General features: G+C 50.1%; 1 protein-coding gene across 3 annotated transcripts in view; it reads left to right on the forward strand.

The window, feature by feature from the left end:
* LOC140427667 (junctional adhesion molecule B-like) overlaps positions 1-16,968 on the forward strand; it is a 117,845-nt gene that overhangs the window by 35,885 nt on the left and 64,992 nt on the right. The gene's annotated exons all lie outside the window — the stretch shown is intronic.

Raw genomic sequence — 16,968 nt, forward strand, 5'->3', positions numbered from 1 at the left:
CGACGAGAATCGCATGGTGGTAGTGTCACACAACACAATGGAAAGTATCCTCAATATGAAGACAAGTGTTATGGGCTAGGTTTTAGAAAACTTCAAAGTATATCATGGAGTTCACCTGACCTACAATTGTTTATTAACTTTGGCTAGGATAAGCACCAGAGCCTCCCTTTCAGGTGTTATTCAACAGAGTTCTTAGGCGCTTTTAATCAAAGAAACAAGTTTTATTCTCCAAATTTAGTTAACATGTGTATAAACACACACAGTAAGAATTTTAATCAACTACAACCATAAAGACCCCACGCAGCTACATTAATCTATGTATAACCCTTAATGAATTCCTCCTTAACTGTTCCAATTCAATAACAAAATCCAAGTAAAATCAGAAACCCCTTTTCAAAGGTGTGGCCCAGCGCACAGCCTTCTCACTGGTATAATCCTTGTTATTGAATGCTAGAAAAACTCAATAGGTCTGGCAACAACTGTAAGGAGAGAGCAACAGAGTTAATATTTTGAGTCCTTTTGGCTCTTTGTCAGAACTGGAGAGGAGGATGCAGGGAGAATGTGTTAGAAATTAAAGTGGAGCTGTGAGAGATTGCAACAAAATGTAGTGACTTTAAGAACAAAAAAAACAGGCGGCCTGGTGTGGTTGTTTTTTTTTTCACTGAGGCAATACACGTATGGGAATTTTTAAAATGGAGTTCACGATGGAGGAGAAAGGTCACAATCTAAAACTGCCGATCTCATCATTGAGGCGACACAGTGGTTAGCACTGCTGCCTCACAGCTCCAGGGCCCGGGATTCAATTCCGGCTTCGGGTGACTGTCTGTGTGGAGTATGCACTTTCTCCCCTGTTGCTAACTTTTGGTTGGTTCACTTGGCTCTGTTTTATAACCTTTTGCTCTTGAGTCACCAGGTATCTTTATGATACCGCCACGAGGTTCAAGTTCGAGTAATGACCAATAACTCAATACACCGATTAGTAAGATTTAAATCAAAGCACATTTATTATACACAGTAATCGCTACTCATGCACAAATTCTATGTCTAAGCTACTTCTACAACTAACAGGCCTGTACTTGGCTTCGGACTGGCCCACCAGGTCAGGGGAACAAATGGCCTTTCGTTCGGGTTCGGGATTCGAAGTTGGTACGGATTGATAGCTAGGAGCGCCTATCTCGTAGCGAGCGTTAACTTAAGACTTACGATCTCTCGGCGGCCGCTGGACCGGTCACGGTCAGTGTTGGTTCGCGTTGCTGGGCGACCCGATCAAGAAGAAGAGGGGCCGATTTGAACTTGGGGCTTAACTTTATAGTTCCCAGGGGCTTCCCGCCTTTTGGGGCGGACCCTGTACCTGGTTCTAGGTGATTGGACTTTGTTCCAATCACTTGGTTCGACTTCTCCAATACAGGAGCGGTTCCCTGATCGATGGGCGATCTTGAGATGTCCGTTAACCTCTTTTTTGTGTTTGGCTCCTGCTGGCGCCGGGGAGTCTGGCTTAGTTTTGTTTGTCCCAAATGTTGCTATTGTTCCCGGGGATTGCTCATTAGTATGTAGATGGCTGCTACATTATTATGCTGATGGTCGCTGGTATCGATGCTGTCTGGGCTTTTGCAGAGTTAAATACACAGCAAACCTGCACCTGCTGGTTTTTGCCTCTGTTGGCTGAATTTCGCTTCAACCTCTGCCGTTAGCCATTTTAGTCCCAAGTGGTGTTGTTTTGCTGGACCATTTTTCTGAGGGTGGATTTTAGGGTCCGATTCATGCGCTCCACGATACCACTTGACTGTGGGTGGTATGCAATGTGGAATTTTTGGGTAATGCCAAATATTGTGAGGACGTTCTTCATGACACGTCCCGTAAAATGGGAGTCTTGGTCGGATTCAATGCTGCGGGGGAGTCCCCATCTCGTAAAGATGTGGTGGGTTAAAATCTTGGCTGTGGTCTTTGCCGTGTTTGTTCTGGATGGGAATGCTTCCACCCATTTGGTAAACGTGTCGATCACCACGAGTACATATTTATAACCATTCCGACAAGGGGGCAATGGTCCTATAAAATCAATCTGGAGGTTAGTCCAGGGGCCATTAACGGGTCAGGTATGACTGAGCTGAGCCTTCTTGGCATATCTGTCCGGATTATTCTGGGCGCAGATAAGACAATTCTCAATGTAGTGATTTACATCATCTTTTAAACTCGGCCACCAGCAGAGCTGCCTGAGGTGGGCTGCAGTGGGATCGATTCCCTGATGTCATGCCCGTCATGGAATAAGCAAATCAGTTGATTTCAGCCCTGTTCAGGTATTTGATCTTTTAACACCACACCGTCATGTGTGGTCAGAGCATTTTTAAATCTCTCGTAGGGTGCTGGATAGTTTCCTTTTAAAATCTCCCTGAGATTGCTGTCCTGCTTCTGGGCCTGCACTAAATCCTCAATATTAGTCTGCGAGACCTGAACTGCATTCACTGGTGCGCTTTCGGGGGGTGTCCAAAAATATCCATGCCGGGAACCTGCTTTAGCCAGTACGTCGGCTTTTACATTTCATGGAGGGGAGGAACAATAACTCAATACACCGATTAGTAAGATTTAAATCAAAGCACATATATTATACACAGTAATCACTACTCATGCACAAATTCTACATCTCAGCTACTTCTACGACTAACAGGCCTGTACTTCGCTTCAGACTGGCCCACCAGGTCAGGGGAACAAATGGCCTTTCGTTCGGGTTCTGAGTCTGCGGGATTCGAAGTTGGTACGGATTGATAGCTAGGAGCGCCTATCTCGTAGCGAGCGTTGACTTAAGACTTACGATCTCTCGGCAGCCACTGGACCGGTCACAGTCAATGTTGGTTCGCGTTGCTGGGTGACCCGGCCAAGAAGAAGCGGGGCCGATTTGAACTCTGGGCTTAACTTTTATAGTCCCCAGGGGCTTCCCACCTTTCGGGGCGGACCCTGTACCTGGTTCTAGGTGATTGGACTTCGTTCCAATTGCTTGGTTCGATTTCTCCAATACTGGAGCGGTTCCCTGATCGATGGGCGGTCTTGAGGTGTCCGTTAACCTCTTTTGTGTTGGCTCCTGCTGGTGCTATTGTTGCTATTATTCCCGGGGATTGCTCATTAGTACGTAGATGGCTGCTACATTATTATGCTGATGGTCGCTGGTATCGATGCTGTCTGGGCTTTTGCAGAGTTAAATACACAGCAAACCTGCACCTGCTGGTTTCTGCCTGCATTGGCTGAATTTCCCTTCAGCCTTGCCCATTTTTAAATCGGGACTTGGCCAACTCAGGTGGCTACGTGTCAGTGTGGGTTTCCTCCGGACGCTCCGGTTTCCTCCCACAATCCAAAGATGTGCAGGTTAGGTGGATTGGCCGTGATAAATTGCCCCTTAGTGTCCAAGAAGGTTAGGTGAGATCACTGTTACAGGGATAGGGTGGAGACGTGGGCTTAAGTAGGGTGCTCTTTCCAAGGGCCGGTGCGGACTCGATGGGCTGAATGGCCTCCTACACTGTAAATTCTATGATTCAGTAACAAACCTGGCCTAGTAATCTAAAAACAGTGAGTCCATAACCCCAGCTGGCAACTGAGAGTTTAGAAAATCTGGTATGATAAATGTGCCCAGGAAAGTTGTAGTAAAGACATAACTGGTTCACTAATGTCCTTTTGGGAAGGGAACATGCAGCTCTAACCTAGTCTTGCCAATAGTGACCCAGTCCCACGCCAACACTGTTGATTGCTAACTGTCTTCCAAAGCCAACCGATTAGGGGTGGGCACTAAAAGTCACGTTCAGCAGCAACATTCACATCAAAAGAATGAATATGCATTTTTTTTAAAACAGTTCCAGTGCTAAACTTGAGCCCGTAATGATGCTGCGACCTCTGACTCATCAACACAGAGTGCTTAAGTAAACTCAGCCTCTTCTGGGCACTGTTAATGACGACGGTATCAAATGAACACTGAGACCAGGGGAGAAAACCCTTGATGGAGGAAAGACTGTCAGAAGGTGATGATTTAACAAATAGGATCACACGCTGCAAGAGCTGACACAGCTAACGCGCACAACTAGTCAACAAGAGAACCACTATGGACAACCCGAAGCATACCACAAAGGGTTGGTAGCAAACCCCTGCCATAGGAATATGGAGGACAATTACAGGAGCTCGGTCGACTCTCGGTCAATGATGGAGCTCAAGTTAATGAAATGTCACCTCAATAATAATAATCTTTATTAGTGGCACAAGTAGGCTTGCAATTAACACTTGCAATGAAGTTACTGTGAAAATCCCCCAGTCGCCACACTCCGGCGCCTGTTCGGGTACACTGAAGTCAGAATGTCTGGGTCCTTGGCGCTGCGATGCAACAGCGCTAACCACTGTGCTACCATGCTGCCCTATAGTTTTATAGCTAAGGAGAATAAAGCACATGTATACACGGACAATACCAGGACAGGGCTCTGAAACGAGTCCCAGTACAGCAGTTGATCTGTCACCGTCCCTCAGTTGCTGATGTGGCTGACTTCAAAATGGTTTAAGTGGAACCAGGTTTCCTCTTCAGCTGCTTTCTAGTTTTGATTTTATTCATACTACCAAATGGCTCTTTTCCCATATTCATAAGAAGCTAGCAATAGGAGTAACCCGTGCAGCCCCTTGAGCCTGTTCCACCGTTCAACTAGGGCATGACATAAGACCATAAGACATAGGAGCAGAATGAGGCCACTTGGCCCATCGAGTCTGCTCCGCCATTCAATCATGGCTGATATTTTCTCATCCCCATTCTCCTGCCTTCTCCCCATAACCCCTGATCACCCCCTTTTTTTTTTTTTCTTTTAAATTTAGAGTAACCAATTCATTTTTTCCAATTATGGGGCAATTTAGTGAGGCCAATCCACCACCTAGCTTGCACATTTTTGGGTTGTGGGGGCTAAACCCACGCAGACACGGGGAGAATGTGCAAACTCCACACGGACAGTGACCCAGGGCCGGGATCGAACCTGGGACCTCGGCGCCGTGAGGCCGCAGTGCTAACCCACTGCGCCACCGTGCTGCCCCCTTGATCCTCTTATTGATCAAAAATCTAACTATCTCTGTCTTAAGACACTGAGATTTGGCCTCCACAGCCTTCTGCGGCAACGGGTTCTAATACCTAAACTCTCTTTATTCACCTTTACTCCATATCCCCCGATAACCTTGCAAAATAAACTTAGCAGTGGTTAGCACTGTTGCTTCACAGCGCCAGGGTCCCAGGTTCGAATCCCGGCTTGGATTACTGTTTGTGCGGAGTCTGCAGATTCTCCCCAGGTCTGCTTGGGTTTCCTCCGGGTGCTCCGGTTTCCTCCCACAAGTCCTGAAAGACGTACTTGTTGGGTAGATTGGACACTCTGATTCCTCCCTGTCTGTACCCGAACAGGCGCCGGAATGTGGTGACTAGGAGCTTTTCACAGCAACTTCATTGCCATGCTAATGTAAGCCTACTTGTGACAATAAAGATTATTATTATTGTTTTGAAAAGTCACATTGTTTCCCAGAATCCACGGCAGTGGTGCCAACTTTATTTTATTTCAGCCTATTTCCACAGAATCCTTACAGTGCAGAAGGAGGTCATTGCACTGACCCTCTGAAAGAGCCTCCTACATAGGCCCACTCCCCAATCCGAACTCCTCTCCAAACCTTACACAACATTGGACACCTAAGAGGCAGTGTTAGCCTGGCCAATCCTCCCAACCGACACATCTTTGGCCTGTGGGAGGAAACCGGAGCACCCGGAGGAAACCCGTGTAGACAAGGTGAGAACATGCAAACTCCACACAGTCACCTGAGGCTGGAATTAAACCCGTCCCTGATACTGAGGCAACAGTGCTAACCACTGGGCCACCGTGCCATCTAGTACAGGTCCACAGGTCACTGAAAGGGGCAACACAGGTGGAGAAGGTAGTCAAGAAGGCATACGGCATGCTTGCCTTCATTGGCCGGGGCATTGAGTATAAGAATTGGCAAATCATGTTGCAGCTGTATAGAACCTTAGTTAGGCCACACTTGGAGTATAGTGTTCAATTCTGGTCGCCACACTACCAGAAGGATGTGGAGGCTTTAGAGAGGGTGCAGAAGAGATTTAGCAGGATGTTACCTGGTATGGAGGGCACTAGCTATGAGGAGCGGTTGAATAAACTCGGTTTGTTCTCACTGGAACGACGGAGGTTGAGGGGCGACCTGATAGAGGTCTACAAAATTATGAGGGGCATAGACCGAGTGGATAGTCAGAGGCTTTTCCCCAGGGTAGAGGGGTCAATTACTAGGGGGCATAGGTTTAAGGTGCGAGGGGCAAGGTATAGAGTAGATGTACGAGGCAAGTTTTTTTTACAGAGGGTAGTGGGTGCCTGGAACTCGCTGCCGGAGGAGGGGGTGGAAGCAGGGACGATAGTGACATTCAAGGGGCATCTTGACAAATACGTGAATAGGATGGGAATAGAGGGATACGGACCCAGGAAGTGTAGAAGATTGTAGTTTAGTCGGGCATCATGGTCGGCAGGGGCCTGGAGGGCCGAAGGGCCTGTTCCTGTGCTGTACCTTTCTTTGTTCTTGTTCTTTTGTGGGACTAGAAGCTTTAAAAATGGCATTCTGCAGTAACTACGGTAGATCTTTTGCGAAATACCAGGCTCTCTCTACCCCGAGTTGCATGTGTCTCTTATCTTGCAATATAACAAATGGTTTTTATAACCTATTTCACATGCCTGCTGCATTCCCCTTACCTTGCTAAGGCCTCACTGCGCATGTGGAGCATCTTACATCAATACAGAACAACAGCAATCATCTCGCTACAGATTAGTGTACCACTTTTAACGACAGGAGGAGCTTGCCGCACTGAAGGCACAAGTTAGGGAGTGTGAGCCAGAAACAGATTACACAACCCAGAGTCCTCCAACACGATATGTTATTGACTGTCAGGAATATTTATTTGAATAGCAGCCAAAGAAGCTGATTAATTCGAGCTGTTCTTTATAAGGAATTTTATGTTGTTGTGTTCGATATACATTCCATTGATTGGCGCTGGGGGAGTGGTGGGGGAAGGAGAGCTGTTGTGAGGATTTTATGTATATTTCCTCCCTATCCACTACTTGAGTTTTTCCTTTCCACCTTTCCTGATTTTCTCCCCACTTGAGTGTATTAACTCCTGTCAATCGTGGCTCGGATGGTAACACTCTCTGAGCTGCAAGGTTGTGGGTTCCAGCTCGAATCCAGAGATTTAAGCCAATAATCCACGCTGGCAAGGTAGTGCAGAACGAAGGGAGTGCTGGACTGTCGGACGTGGGGGCCCTGTAGTTGAGATGCTGAACCAGAGCACCTTCTGCCTTCTCGTCGGACGTGTAAGGTCCCATTTTGAAGAAGAGCAATGGGGTTTTCATGTGCTGTCCCTGTCCAAAATCTATTCCTCAGACAACATCAAAAAAACAGACTATCTGGTCACAATAATATTGCTGTTTTTGCGAGGTTCTATGCACAAATTGGCTGCTGTGTTTTTCCGAAATTACGACCGTGATTATGCCTCCAAAACTACTTCATTCGCGACAAGAGACTTGGGATGTCCTGAGGTCAGAAAGGGTGCTATAGAAGGGCATCCTTCTCCCCTCATCGGAGCCAAGCATGAGCTTTTCCTTACGCAATAGCCACACGTACACTCACACACTCACTGAATAACATGTGATGAAGGTAGTATTATGATCCCAGACCAGACCCCAACAGTGCCTAGGATGCTGGACAGAAACCCCAATATTTTATTTTAATTTTGTAAGACTGTAAGGAAAGGATAACTTGCTCCAGGAAATGATTGCATGGAGAAATAGGGATGTGGTATATTAAAACAACCTTCATTACTGTATCAGTATTCTTCACACCAGAAAATAACTTACAATTACCCCTTACATAATACTACTCTATACAGTGAATACAATGCCCTTAACTGCTATCTTTACTCCCACTCAAACAACAAGGAAAAAAGAGCCACCTCCGCTCTCAAACCACTATTAAATACCACTGGCACTCCGGAATATTTGCTTTACAGAAATGTTCTTTATGAAAGAAAGATCTTTTCACACTGCTTTAAAGAAAAGATCTGACTTCTGTCAGAAATTCTGGCTGTATTGCTTCAGAAGCTGTTTCAGCTCCCCCTTCTCCTCAGACAAGTCTACATTGCTTTAAAGACTGTTGATCTCTTTTAACTGAACTGCAGTGAGAGCAACCTGCTTGACCTCTGGTCACAGCTTCATTAGCTCACAACTGAACTGCTTTCTGCAAAATACCTGATGCTGTTGCTACACCCAGCAACAACAGCTGAACTCTAATCACAGGGAATCAATCCCCTGAATCAGCATATTACCCAGCTGAACTCTAATCACAGAGAATCAATCCCCTGAATCAAAACAATTCCTACATTCGCACAGTAGGAGTCTCAGACATACTGTATGATATGTATTTGGTGCGGTAAGGGTTAGAAGTCTGGGTAAGTGTGTGCATGACTGCTGCAGTAGTTTTTAAACAAAATCCTGGTTTGCAAGACAGCTCGGCTTTTTGGGAGCCAGAGGTGCAATTAAAGCATCGTAAAAATTTGGGTTATTGGACTTTTATTTATATTAAGAGGGTTTCCTGTGGAGACGTTGTGTATGGTTAGTAAGATGACGTAGTTAAAGGGAGGAGCCAGGGGCTGAAGCAGTCCGGTGTTGAGGTTCAGAGTTAATATTTGGCTGGAAGACGAGCTGAGAAGGTTTCTGAAGAAATAGCCAAAGATTCTGCATTATTCTGACATGGTGTCAAGTCTTTTCCTTAAGCAGTCTCAAAAGATCTCTCTTTCTCAAAGTGGAGTATTCAAGACATCTCTACACAGCAATTTTTCCTGAGTGCTAACTGTATAGGAAAGTGGATTGGGATCTGAGTTGGTTTTGTTGTTTGAGGGGGAATAAAGATAGCAGTTAAGGGTTATTGTGTCACTGTGTTGATTAGCATTGTTTAAGGGGTAATTGTAAGCTATTTTCTTGTCTGATGCTAAAGATATTTTAGTATTGTGTTAGTAATAACGTTTGTTTCAATATACCATATCCTTTGTGTAAAATCACTCCTAGAGGAAAGAGCTTCCGGTTGCGGCTATGCGGAGCTAAGTCGCACGTTTGGCAGCTCCCGCTAAAAACGGACTTTTGGGCTCTTTTTAGGGCCTATAACGGCGCTTGTTCGACGTTTCCCGGTGTGGGAAGGGGACAGCAACATCCCCCCGATAGTGTATGGATTGGACCAGGAGTGGGGCGATTTTAAAAAAAGTGGCATTGAAGCAAAGAAATGTGCGAGGGAGGAGTACCAAGATGGCGGCGGGCGGAGACCAGGCAACGTGGAGGCAGTGGGCGCAAGAGCAGCAGGAGCTTCTCCAGCGCTGTTTTAAGGAACTGAAAGCAGAGCTGCTGGAGCCGATGAAGGCTTCAATCGATAAGCTGCTGGAGACCCAGACGGCCCAAGGGGCGGCGATCCGGGAGGTCCGGCAGAAAGTCTAAGAGAACGAGGACGAGATCCTGGGCCTGGCAGTGAAGGTGGAGGCGCACGTGGCGCTCCACAAGAAATGGCAGGCGAGGTTCGAGGAGATGGAGAACCGGTCGAGGCGGAAAAACCTGCGGATGCTGGGTCTCCTGGAGGGATCGGACGTGGGGCCCTACGTGGTCACCATGCTGAATTCGCTGATGGGAGCGGGGGCCTTTCAGGGGCCCTTGGAGCTGGAGGGGGCCCACCGGGTGCTGGCAAGGAGGCCCAAGCCCAGCGAGCCGCCACGGGCGGGGCTTATGCGGTTGCACCGGTTTGCTGATCGGGAGTGTGTGTTAAGGTGGGCCAAGAAGGAGCGGAGCAGCAGGTGGGAGAACGCGGAGGTCCGGATCTACCAGGATTGGAGCGCGGAGGTGGCGTAGAAGAGGGCCGGTTACAACCGGAGGAGGCGTGGGCCTTTGTTTAGACCGAAAAACTGGACTCGGACTAAGGGTCGGGGATGAGGGGTCGCGGTGGACGGATGGTTGGGGATTGTTGGGTTGTGTTTCGAGGGGGGGTTCTTTGTTTTTTGGGGGCTGATTGGGCATTGTTTTGATTAGGTCCGCCGGGTGGGCTCATGGTGGGAGGTAGGTAAACTGCTTGGGGGGTTGATGGTTGGTAGGGGAAATGGGGCCCCACAGGGGGGGAAAAGAGGCCTGAGTTGGGGGTAGTGGCACCGGGCCTGCAAAGGGAGCTGCGCCAGAGGAGGCGGGGCCGAGCGAGTGGAAAGAAGCGTGGGCTTTTTCTCCCGCGCTGGGAGTGGAATGGATGAGATCCTGCTGGTGGACAAAGTGGGGGGGGGGGTCGGGGGAGGGGGGGTCAATGGAGCGGCAGGAGTGACCGGGGTCACCAGGAGTCTGCTGTCTTACGGGAGTGCAATGGTGGGAGCAATGCAGCTAGGGGGCGATCTAGCTGGGGGGTGAGGGGGGACCGGGTTGCTGCTGGAAAGGCCAAGGGGGAGCTGGAGTTGTGAGAGGAGGTCGGGGCGGGTGCCTGCCGCTGTGGGGAACGGGTCGTGCAGGGGGGCGCGGGCACGTGGCTGGCCTAGGAAGGGATATGGCTAGTCGGCGGGGGAGAGGGGTGAGTAGCCCTCTGATCCGGCTGATAACCTGGAATGTAAGGGGACTGAATGGGCCGGTCAAGCGAGCCCGGGTGTTCGCGCACCTGAAGGGGCTGAAGGCGGATGTGGTCATGCTTTAGGAGATGCACCTGAGGGTGGCGGATCAGGTAAGGTTGAGGTAGGGCGGGTGTTTCATTCGGGTTTGGATGCAGAAAATTGGGGGGTGGCAACCTTGGTGGGGAAGAGAGTGTCGTTCGAGGCATCGAGCATTGTGGCAGACAATGGTGGTAGGTATGTGATGGTGAGCGGTAAGCTGCAGGGGGAGCGGGTGGTGTTGGTCAATGTATATACTCCGAATTGGGACGATGCGGGGTTCATGCGGCGTATGCTGGGCCGGATTCCGGACCTAGAGTCAGGGGGCTTGATAATGGGGGGGGGGGTTTCCAACACGGTGCTGAACCCGGCACTGGATCGCCCTAGGTCTGGGACGGGCAGGAGGCCGGCGGCAGCCAAGGTGCTGAGGGGGTTCATGGACCAGATGGGAGGGGTGAATCCGTGGAGGTTTGCGAGGCCGGGGGCCAGGGAATTTTCATTCTTCTACCATGTCCATGAGGCCTACTCCCGGATTGACTTTTTTGTCATGAGCAGGGCGCTGATTCCGAGGGTGGAGGATACGGAGTACTCGGCGATATCCATTTCTGATCATGCTCCGCACTGGGTGGACCTCGAGTTGGGGGAAGAGAGGGACCAGCGCCCGCTGTGGCGCCTAGAGGTGGGGTTACTGGCGGACGAGGAGGTGAGCGGGCGGGTCCGGAAGTGTATAGAGAGGTACCTGGAGGCTAATGACAATGGGGAGGTGCAAGTAGGGGTGGTCTGGGAGGCGCTGACGGCGGTGGTCAGAGGAGAGCTGATCTCCATTAGGGCACACCAGGAGAGGGGGGGAGGAGAGAGAGGGAGAGGTTGGTGGGGGGGGGATGGTGAGGGTGGATAGGAGGTATGCGGAGGCCCCGGAGGAGTGATTACTTAAAGAGCAGCGTAGCCTCCAGGCTGAGTTCGATTTGTTGACCACCAGGAAGGCGGAGGCGCAGTGGAGGGAGGTGCAGGGGGCGGTATATGAATACGGAGAAAAGGCGAGCCGGATGCTGGTGCAACAGCTTCGGAAGCGAGAGGCAGCTAGGGAGATCGGGGGAGTTAGGGATGGAGGAGGGAGCACGGTGCAAAGTGCGGTGGGTATCAATGGGGTCTTCAGGGACTTCTACGAGGAACTGTACCAGTCTGAGTCCCCACTGGAAGAGGGAGGGATGGGACGCTTCCTGGGCTGGCTGAGGTTTCCGAGGGTGGAGGAGGGGCAGGTGGCGGGGTTGGGGGTGCCGGCTGGGTTGGAGGAGTTGGTCAAAGGGATAGGGAACGTGCAGGCGGGGTAGGCACCGGGGCCGGATGGGTTCCCGGTTGACTTTTAAAAGAAGTATGCGGACCTGCTGGGCCCGCTGTTGGTAAGGACCTTCAACGAGGCAAGGGAAGGGGGGGCTCTGCCCCCGACGATGTCTAGAGCGCTGATTTCCCTGATCCTGAAGCGGGACAAGGATCCCCTACAGTGTGGGTCATATCGGCCGATCTCACTCTTAAATGTCGATGCAAAGTTGCTGGCAAAGATTTTGGCCATGAGGATAGAGGATTGTGTGCCGCAGGTCATACATGAGGATCAGACGGGGTTCGTGAATGGGAGGCAGTTGAATACTAATGTTCGGAGGCTCTTGAATGTTATAATGATGGCGGCGATGAAAGGGGAGGCGGAGATAGTGGCGGCGATGGATGCGGAGAAGGCCTTTGATAGGGTGGAGTGGGTGTACCTGTGGGAGGTGTTGAAAAGGTTCGGGTTCGGTCAGGTGGGTGAGGCTGCTGTATGAGGCCCCGGTGGCGAGTGTGGCCACCAACAGAAGGAGGTCAGAGTATTTTCAGCTACACCGGGAGACGAGGCAGGGGTTTCCCCTGTCCCCCCAGCCCTTTGCACTGGCGATTGAACCTCTGGCCATGGCGTTGAGGGAGTTGAGGAACTGGAGGGGGCTGGTGCGGGGTGAGGAGGAGCATTGGGTGTTGCTCTATGCGGATGATTTGTTGCTGTATGTGGCGGACCCGGTGGGGGGAATGCCGGAGGTGATGAGGATCCTTAGGGAGTTTGGAGATTTCTCCGGGTACAAGCTTAATATGGGGAAGAGCGAGTTGTTCGTGGTGCACCCGGGGGACCAGGAGAGGGTGAGCTCCCGCTAAAAAGGGCGGAGAGGAGTTTCAGGTACCTGGGGGTCCAGGTGGCTAGGAGCTGGGGGCTCTACATAAGCTTAACTTCACGAGACTGGTGGAGCAGATGGAGGAGGAGTTTAAGAGGTGGGACGTGCTGCCACTCTCACTGGCGGGTAGGGTGCAGTCAGTTAAAATGACGATGCTCCCGAGGTTTTTGTTCCTGTTCCAATGCCTTCCCATCCTGATTCCTAGGGCCTTCTTCAGGCGGGTTAACAGGAGCGGTATGCGTTTTGTGTGGGCGCAGAAGACCCCGAGGGTGAGAAGGGTATTCCTGGAGCGGTGCAGGGATGGGGGGGGTTGGCGCTGCCTAACCACTGTGGGTAGTATTGGGCCGCCAACGTGGCGATGGTGCGTAAGTGGGTGATGGAGGGGGATGAGGCGGCATGGAAGAGGCTGGAGATGGCATCCTGTGTGGGCACGAGCCTGGAGGCGCTGGTGACGGCGCCGCTGCCGCTTCCTCCAACGAGGTATACCACGAGCCTGGTGGTGGCGGCTACCCTCAAAATTTTGGGGGCAATGGAGACGTCACAGGGGGGAGGTGGGGGCCTCGGTGTGGTCACCGATTCGGGGGAACCACCGGTTTGTCCCGGGGAGGATGGATGGACGGAGGGTTTCTGAGTTGGCACAGGGTAGGTATTAGAAGGATGGGGGACCTGTTTGTGGATGGGAAGTTCGCGAGCCTGGGTGAGCTGGAGGAGATGTTTGGGCTCCCCCCGGGGAACACCTTCAGATATATGCAGGTAAGGACGTTTGTTCGGCGGCAGGTGGTGGAGTTCCCACTGTTGCCGCCACGCGGGGTCCAGGACAGGGTGCTGTCGGGGTGTGGGTTGGAGAGAGCAGGATCTCGGCAACGTATCAGGTGATGCAGGAGGAGGAGGAGACCTCGGTGGAGGAGCTGAAGGGTAAGTGGGAGGAGGAGTTGGAAGAGGAGATTGATGAGGGGTTGTGGGCAGATACCCTGGGGAGGGTGAACTCTTCCTCCTCTTGCGCGAGACTCAGCCTCATACAATCTAAGGTGCTGCATAGGGCTCACATGACCAGGGCAAGGATGAGCCGGTTCTTTGGGTGCAAGGACAGGTGTGTTAGGTGCTCAGGAAGCCCAGCAAATCACACCCACATGTTCTGGGCGTGCCCAGCGCTGGAGGACTTTTGGAAGGGTGTAGCGAGGACTGTGTCGAGGGTGGTAGGATCCAGGGTCAAGCCGGGCTGGGGGCTCGCAATATTTGGGGTGGCAGAGGAGCCGGGAGTGCAGGAGGCGAAAGAGGCCAGTATTCTGGTCTTTGCGTCCCTGGTAGCCCGGCGAAGGATTCTTCTTCAGTGGAAGGATGCGAGGCCACCAAGTGTGGAATCCTGGATCAGCGATATGGTGGGGTTTATTAAATTGGAAAGGGTGAAATTCGCCTTAAGGGGATCGGTACAAGGGTTCTTCAGGCGGTGGCAACCGTTCCTAGACTTCCTGGCAGAACGTTAGAAGATGGTCAGCAGCAGCAGCAACCCGGGAGCGGGGGGCGGGGGGGGGGGGGGGGGGGGGGTTGGGGGGTTGGTTCGTTTTTCTTGAGTGGGTGTGTATTTTTGCCTTTGTGTTGATGAAGGCTGTTAATTTATTATTTATGTATATGGGGGAGGGGGGGGTTATTTTCTTTCTGTATTTTGTTGTTGATATTTTGTGAAAATTTGAATAATTTTTTTTTAAAAATTTTAATCACTCCGAGAGTGAATTATCCTTACCTTGCAGTCGGACAAAACGACAATAAAATATTGGGGTTTCTGTCCAGTATCCTAGCCACTGTTGGGGTCTGGTCTGGGATCGTAATTAAAAAATTAGAATGGTAACTTGCTGATTTTCCTCCAAGTAGTGTATTTGCCAATCAAGCTGGTGTGAGAGGAAGGAAGAAACCAAGAAGAGCTTTCTAGAATGCTTTGGCCTTTATTTCTTACCCAGGAGATCACATGACCTTTGGGTGGGGTGGCAAAAGTCTATTTGGAAAGTGTTGAGGCAGAGGAACAGCAATGACCATTTTCCCTATTCTTTTCAAAGGTGATGCGGTTCTGCACATTGAGGTTTGCTGCTGCCCCCTGTGGCGTTTCAGTGTCATTTTTCTGAATGACTCATCTGGCCATAACTAGAGTATTGTGTCCAATTCTGGGCACTGTGCCTTTGGGAGGATGTGAAGACTTTCGCGAGGGTGCAGGAAAGGTTTACAGCAATATTTCGGCAGATGAGGGACTTGGATAGATTGAGGAAACTGGGGCTAATCTCCTTCGGGAGGAGAAAATAAACAGGCGATTTGATAAAGGTGTTCAAAATCATGAAGCTTCTGGACTGATTAGGCAGGGAGAAATTGTTCCTATTAGCAGAAGGGTTGAGCACCACAGGGCACAGATTTCAGGTGATTTGCAAAGGAAACAATGGCTACATGAAGAACAATGTCTTCATGTGCCGAGTGGTTAGGATCTGGGATACACTTCCTGAGAGTGGTGGAAACAGCTTCAATCAAGGCATTCAAAAGAAAATTAGACAATCATCTGAATGGGGGAGATAATATATTGCTGCTCTGCAGTGCAAGGGTAGCACCGAGAGTGGGACTTGGTGAGTTGCTCTTGCAGGGAGAAGGCACACGCATTTGATTTGATTTGATTTATTATTGTCACATGTATTAGTAGACAGTGAAAAGTATTGTTTCTTGCATGCTGTACAGATAATGCATACCGTACATAAGGAAGGAAGGAGAGACTGCAGAATATAATGTTACAGTTATAGCAAGGTGTAGAGAAAAGATCAACTTAATACGAGGTAGGTCCATTCAAAAGTCTGTTGGCAGTAGGGAAGAAGCTGTTCTTGAGTCGGTTGGTACGTGACCTCAAACTTTTGTATATTTTTCCTGACGGAAGAAGGTGGAAGAGAGTATGTCCGGGGTGCGTGGGGTCCTTAATTATGCTGGCTGCCTTTCCGATACAGCGGGAATTGTAGATAGAGTCAATGGATGCGAGGCTGGTTTGCGTGATGGACTGGGCTACATTCACAACCTTTTGTAGTTTCCTGCGGTCATGGGCAGAGCAGGCTCCATACCAAGCTGTGATACAACCAGAAAGAATGCTTTCTCTGGTGCATCTGTAGAAGTTGGTGAGAGTCGTAGCTGACATGCCAAATTTCCTTAGTCTTCTGAGAAAGTAGAGTCGTTGGTGGGCTTTCTTAACTCCAGTGTCGGCATGGGGGGACCAGGACAGATTGTTGGTGATCTGTACACTAAAAACCTGAAGCTCTCAACCTTTTCTACTTCATTCCCATTGATGTAGACAGGGGCATGTTCTCCACTATGCTTCCTGAAGTCGATGACAATCTCCTTCGTTTTGTTGACATTGAGGGAGAGATTATTATCGTCGCACCAGTTCACTAGATTCTCTATCTCATTCCTGTACTCTGTCTCGTCATTGTTTGAGATCCGACCCACTACAGTGGTGTCATCAGCAAATTTGAAAATCGAGTTGGAGGGGAATTTGGCCACACCGTCATAGGTGTACAAGGAGTAAAGTCGGGGGCTGAGGACACAGCCTTGTGGGGCACCGATGTTGAGGATGATCGTGGAGGAGGTGTTGTTGCCTATCTTTACTGATTGTGGCCTGTGGGTTAGAAAGTTCAGGATCCAGTCGCAGGGGGAGGAGCCGAGGCCAAGGCCACGGAGTTTGGAGATGAGTTTCGTAGGAATGATGGTGTTGAAGGCTGAGCTGTAGTCGATAAATAGGAGTCTGACATGGGTGTCTCTGTTATCTAGGTGTTCCAGGGTAGAGTGCAGGGCCAAGGAGATGGCGTCTGCTGTGGACCTGTTGCAGCAGTAGGTGAACTGTAATGGATCAAGGCAATCCGGGAGGCTGGAGTTGATTTGTGTCATGACTAACATTTCAAAGCACGATGGGCTGAATGACCTCCTTCCGGTTGAAACATTCTTTGATACAAAGGCTTCCAGTCAAATTGATGATTTAATCCAGTGATTCACAGCAATGTGCAACAACTTATACATTTGCACATGGCCTTTGAACCAGAACAAGATTAAGTGAGGACC

The sequence above is a fragment of the Scyliorhinus torazame genome, chromosome 8 (assembly GCF_047496885.1).
Source record: "Scyliorhinus torazame isolate Kashiwa2021f chromosome 8, sScyTor2.1, whole genome shotgun sequence".
Taxonomy (NCBI): domain Eukaryota; kingdom Metazoa; phylum Chordata; class Chondrichthyes; order Carcharhiniformes; family Scyliorhinidae; genus Scyliorhinus; species Scyliorhinus torazame.